Here is a 6,509-nt window from a genome sequence, read left to right as displayed (position 1 = left end):
GATGGTGAAGGTGGTGAGCTGATGACAAGCTTGGTCATTCGTGATGGTGTGAATGCGCTCAATGGTGACATCTTGTTGAAGCAAACTCTTGCCTCTATTACATCCGGGTGCATTGGTATGGCTCCTCTATCCAACTTGTCTACTAGCATGCACATGGTATTCTTGGGTGAGGTCGAACCGGCAACACACTAATGCATAGTGTTTGTGTCGAACTTGGTGAAGTAAATTGATCCATGCAATTCATCCAATAATTCATCAATGACAGGAATGGGAAACTTATCTTTAATAGTGAGCTTTGTTGAGCTCCCTATAATTCGGACACATGCGCCATGATCCATCCTTCTTGTGCACCAATACTACTGGAGCAGAAAAAGAACTTTGGCTAGGTTGAATTATACCAACCTCAAGCATTTCTGCAACCATACGTTCAATTTCACTCTTTTGGCATAGGGATATCTGTATGGCCTGATGTTTGGAGGAACGCTTCTTGGAATCAAATGAATAGCATGATCATGATCACGAATAGGTGGGATACCTTTGGGAGTCTCAAATACCTTGGAATGATTGTCCACGACTTTTTGGAGATCTGGAGAAATAGATGATTTCGATGTGGAAACATCTAGTGAACATAATTTTGCAATTACACCTCGTTGTTCCTTTTTTAGAATCTTTTTCATACCGTTAGAGCTTATTATCTTTCTTGGTTTCCCTACAATACCCCTTAATTCAAATTCCTTTCCTTCTGCATAAAATTTCATGAAAAGTTCTTGAAAGTTAAAAGCTGTTGTACCCAAGGATTGTAGCCATTGGACTCCTAGTACAACATCAAAACCTCCCATTGGAATGGAAAACATTGGGCTTTTCAATACATATTCTCCCATGGATAGCTTGATATTGTTATCTCAAAATCTAGCCCTGGAAGGCTGCAGAGCAGGGAGACTTCAAGTAATTGTTTCAAACCTACTTTAGGCTGAGGTTTAGCCTCCCCAACCTCAGAGGGCTCTCTCAAAGGATTTAAAGGTTTTTTATTATGATCAAGATGGCTAACTCTTGTAAAACAACTAAGAAATAAAAATGGTGGAAACACAACTAACAAGTATCCATTGGGCTTATGGAGTCATATATGATTTAGTATTAACAGCAGGATTGGCTTTGCATAGAAGTCAAGACATTCAGATTTCAACACACCAAACACATAGAAGGCAGTTTATGAGTATATGAAGGAAATTAGAACACTGTAAGCGATTTCTAAGTAATCAGATACTCATAACACTGTAAATAACATGAAAAGACAACAAAGGAAACTCATACATTGAAGCCTTTATGATTCTTGAGAAGCAGAAGCCAGTACTGTATTACCAAAAAAACAGAGTCTTTACATAAGCCAAATATCAGAGCTTTTACTTATAAATTTCCAACCCTTATTACATTGCTCTTTCTCCTATATATAGAGCTCTTCTACCTAACTGAGATTCCTCCTCAAGCATGAGGGGAACTCGAAATCTACTTCTAATGACACCTATTCAAATTTTAACTGCCTATTAAATGTAACAAACTGCTACTAGACTTTCTAGAGATCTAAATCAAATAGGAGTCTAACTCCATATTATGCTAATAATAGCCTTAATTACAATCAAGATTCATTCTCTGACAAGTGGTTTCCTTCAGCTTTAGCTGTGGTGGATGTTCGAAGCTTCTGACTGGTCCTTAATGTCTTATCCCTTTACCTCTGCTGAGAAACAGGAAACTGCCCCTGTTTTTATGCTTTTGGTTTCCTCAAAGATATTCAGAAGTAATTAACCATGTTGATCTTCATGAATCAGTCAACAATCCATTGGAGTGCCACGTACTTTGTGTGCTGTAAGCCTTTCCCATGTACATGTGTGATGACAAAAACTTTTTAACGCTGATTGAAAAAGTCTTCAAAATTTGGTTGACTGAACGTTAATTATGCAGCTTCAGCAGTTTCGTAGCGCGCTACGAAACTGCTGTGCATTATGTATCACCTACAACAGTTTCGTAGCGCTGTGTAATCCCAAGAAACAGTTCTAATACCAAATTTTTGACTGTCCTGAACCTCTTTATATTTGAATATCCTTTTCAACTGCCCTGAAGCTATTCAAAACTGAAACAAGGTAAATCATCAAGATTTGTGACATAACCTTACTTGCTGTGTGATTCCCTTAAGGAAATTGTTCCCGCTGACTTAGCTGTATCTTCAAATGATGCAATATGACAAGGAGGTGAATTTTCAAGGTGTCTTAGTGCTGCAGCTGCTGCAGAAGCACGAGCATCTACCACAGAATGTAAAGGATTCCCTCCAAGCTTGTTAATGCTGTAAGTTTGGTGGGAAGAAAAGAGCTCATCCACATCAGCTTCATGCCTTAACCCACTTAATGTCTGGCTTCTCGACTTTGTCCAATCCAAGGCAATAGCTTCTTAATTCAACTGTTTGTCTAATGCAAAAAGGTTTGCATCATGTTCTGAGTGTACTATGTGAGCAAGTTCATGCAATAAAGTCTTCTTAATGCTCTCATAGTTTCTGAATCCATTAAGATCATCTGTTCTTAGCCGTAGAGATATTTCTTCCTCGTGATTCTTATTTAATCCAAGAATACATTTAGGGTTGATCCTTACATACCCAACAGGAGCTAACTCTGTCATAATTCCTACCCTCCATCGATGCTCCTTCATGATAGCAATTATACCCCAGTACACACAAGAACAACGACTTCTCTTTTGTAGAACAACTTGATACTTTGGAATGGATCATTGAAATATAGGATTAGCCTTGCGCAAGCAACTGGATTTGGTTTCACTTAGATGATCCATGAAATTCCTTAGAATAGTGAACAGAGTTCTAATAACAGGGGCAATTTCAACAGGTGGCATCTGAGACTTGAGCTTTTGAATAGCATCTTGAAGGCGCACAGAAGTAGCAGCTGTGGACTCTTGAATTCTTCTCAAATCTGCATCTTCGTGTTCTAGGTTCAACTGCATGGATTCAAAATCACTTACAACAGGTTTGTTCAGTCTAGAACCAAGAATATGGTGTTGCAATTCTGTAACAGGATTTCCATAATTAAGATTTGATCCGACAGAACTGGAACCAACTATCTGCACATCACTTGATTGCCTAGAAAGGACATATACTGTGTCTGGTTGTTCTGAGAGGCTGGCATCAGGATCTGGTTCAGTAATCACTTTGAATCTACCAACAGCATAGCCTTCTTGACTGTCATCGGGATCAGGTTCAACAATCAGAATTTAAATTAAAAGCCTATTAATTTGCGTCCCCTGTATGAACCCAAAGATCATCAATAGTGACAATCCGTTCAAGCAGTTCCACTGGTGATTTCCAACCTTGAATAGAGAATTTCCTTACTCCTTCTGTTTAGAGGTCTCTATTTTCTCTGTTGTATCCATATCCCACGATTCTTTAACACCTCCAAAGGGTAAATGATGATTTGTAAGATGTATAGCAGTGTCATTGACAACCATTCCTCCAGCAGAAATGCTTGCCACCACTTGTCGTTCAAACTTTTTGTCCTTTGTAAACAGATATGCTGCTAGTGGCTTTGGCAAAGAAGTTACGACTTCCAAAGCTTCCTCCATTTTTTGCACAGTGATTATTGGAAGCAAGGGACCAAATATTTCTTCTGTCATAATCAAGGAATCCATTAGAACATCCAGCAAGAGAGTAGGAGCAATAATCAGTCGCTTTTCATCTCGCTGACCCCCATAGATGACTTTATCTGACACCTTTGGATTATCCAAGAGCCTTGTTAAACGTGCAAAATGACTGAAATTGACAATACGAGACAAGTCTGCTGACTGAGGTGGATCCTTTCCAAAGATTTTTTTTTTTTTTTAAATAACTTTTAGAGCCTCTATCAATTTATGAGCAAATGACTCCAGCGTTATGATGTAATCCGGGGAAATGTATGCTTGTCCATTATTACATCCCCACTTGCCAGCTATAATTCGCCTCGCTGTAACCTCTAAGTCTACTGTTGGATCAACAATAACTGGACATTTTCCTCCAAGTTCTAAAGTTACAGGAGTAAGGTGTTTTGCGGCTGCAGCCATCACAATTCTTCCTATTTTTCCACTACAAAGTGGATAGTTCCAGGCAGAAATAATCAGTGCTGCACCCAATGGCTCTGGCACAATTTCAGCTGATGAGGGGAAGACAGTCATGTTTGTTGACACCTTTTGTGGGGTCATCCAACTTTTTAGCTCTTTGATCGCTACTTGGCATGATTGTTTTACAAGAAAACCCATCCGCTTTGACTTGCTTGAACTTTATTCGCCAGCTGTCATCTGTAAGGGGTGCCATTTGACCCAACAATACCAATTTTGTCCATATCTTGAGAAATATAAGCCCAAAAGCCCAATTCTGATAGAGAAGAAACACAGGACTTCCATCCACAGGAACCCTTTGAGAAATTTAAAAAAAAAATGATGTTCAGGATTTAAAATATTTTTCCTTGAGTGATAACAGATATTATGGCACTTTCCAGAGCAATTTATCATTCCTCCATTTGCAACCATCACTTGACACTCTGGTGCTGGATATAGGAAGCAATTCAATTCTTTTGCTATCTTACAATGAATAAAATTGTGGATACTTCCTGAATCAATCAGCACTATTACCTTTTTCTTCTTGATTTGTCCTTCTATATTGATGGTTTGAGGAGTGGTAATTCCAGCCAATGCATTACAAGATATGGTCGGATTCATTTCTTCTTTATCTAGCCTTTTTTGCTGGAGTATATCCTTTTCTTTTGACCTTTCTTGCTCCTTTTCTTCTTCCTCTTCATAATCTATGTAGAATAATTTCTTCTCAGCACACTTATGACCTTTAGTGTATTTGCTATCACAACTGTAACAAAGCCCTTTTGCTGTTTTTTCTTCCAATTTTTGTGGTGTCAACCTTATAGGTTGTGGAAGGCTAGGGGCAACAACACTTCCATCTTTATAGTTGTGAGTGGTATGCTTCCTGGTTGCCATAATTTTGTTTTCCATATTTCTTGCTAACTTGAATGCCTTCTCTAATGAATCAGGTTCCCAAAGGCGAACATCATGTTGGATATTATCCTTTAAAGTCCCTATGAAAACATCAATCCTATGCTCCTCTAGAATATTTTTTACCCTTATGTTTAATTTTTGGAACTCCTCAATGTGCTCCATTATTGAACCCTTTTGTTTGAGACTTATCAATTGGCTAAAAAAGTGTTGCTTTTTGTATCCTCATAATGTGCTGTCAATTCTTCCGTAAAAATTTCCCAAGTGATAATTTGTTTACGAGAGCAAAGCCATTGATACCATACAAACTGATTTGGTTCCAAATATAAAGTTGTAATACATACCTTTTGTGTGTTTTGCACATTATTGAGATCGAAAAGTTGCTCCATCTGTAATATCCATGTTGCAGGATCCTTGCCATCAAACTTCCTCATATCGATTTTTGGAATATGGTGGGTCTTCGATCCAACATTAGGGTCTATGGAATCATGATTAACATTTCTTTTGTTCTCATCATGAGTTTCCTTTACCACCCTTTCACCATTAGTGACCATTTCTTGTAGCAACTTATTCAATTTTATCTTCAATTCTTTCATCTTATCATCCATGCCATCCATTTTAGGTCCATGCCATTCATCTTAGCTTCCATGCCTTTTTTTAAACCATCCATCTTAGCTTCTACACCTTTTTGTGCAAGTGACACTTGTTGCACTTGGTCTCGTAATTTTGATATATCATGTTGCATTTCTTCCTCTTCTTCATGAGTCATGCTAGAGCTTTTAGGTTTCTTACTAGGTGTTTGCATTTTCTTTCCTTGGGGCATCAATTACTGATAATAATTCTTTACTATGCCCTTTGAATTCCTTCAAACTAATTTTTCAAACCAAGCTTATGCAAAAATTAAAAAAAAACTACACACCTTTTTTCACTTTGTAGGAGCTTGATATTGAATTTGATGTATCTCTGTAATTTCGAATCATCCAGTTCTGAAATTGTGATCTGTAGTAGCCCTCTGCGTCCTCTTTCCAATGCCACCAGTCTGATCCAAATTGGATTCTCCAAGGAAGAGTTATGCACAATCTCCCAAGATGACCTGATTATAGACCTTTCCAGAAGAGCAAACTTGTATGAAGTGCCATGTGTCACTGTTTCGACCTTTGGCTCTAAAAAATATATACAAGAAACTACAGTCCGTCCTCTTTCTGTACCTTCTTACAAAATTTCAATCTGATCCTCAGAGAGAAAGTTATGACGATTTTCCCCAGGTCACCTGTTTGGAATGTAATTCAGGAGTCTGCAAAAAGACCAACTTCCTTAGATCATATCTCCGCAAATATAGCGCGAAAAGCTCTGAAATTCGGACCCGAGGTTCAGTGCAATTTCGTCTCAAATGGGTTTTTGTTTTTTTTTGTTTTGTTTTGTTTTGTTTTTTGTTTTGTTTTGTTTTTTGTTTTTTTGTTTTTTTTTTGTTTTCGCTTCTG

The 6,509-nt window shown here is 38.0% G+C and overlaps 1 pseudogene; it reads right to left on the bottom strand.

Moving 5' to 3' along the window:
• Positions 1 to 2,769: 2,769 nt before the first annotated feature.
• Positions 2,770 to 4,215, bottom strand: LOC149216203 (aldehyde dehydrogenase family 3 member H1 pseudogene; annotated as a pseudogene).
• Positions 4,216 to 6,509: the final 2,294 nt, after the last annotated feature.

The sequence above is a fragment of the Pinus tabuliformis genome, chromosome 1_1, assembly GCF_031772625.1.
Source record: "Pinus tabuliformis cultivar Carrire ecotype Pingquan chromosome 1_1, CPIR1, whole genome shotgun sequence".
Lineage (NCBI taxonomy): Eukaryota > Viridiplantae > Streptophyta > Pinopsida > Pinales > Pinaceae > Pinus > Pinus tabuliformis.
Note: the sequence above shows the minus strand (reverse complement) of the source record. Positions and strands in the feature narration are given on the sequence as shown.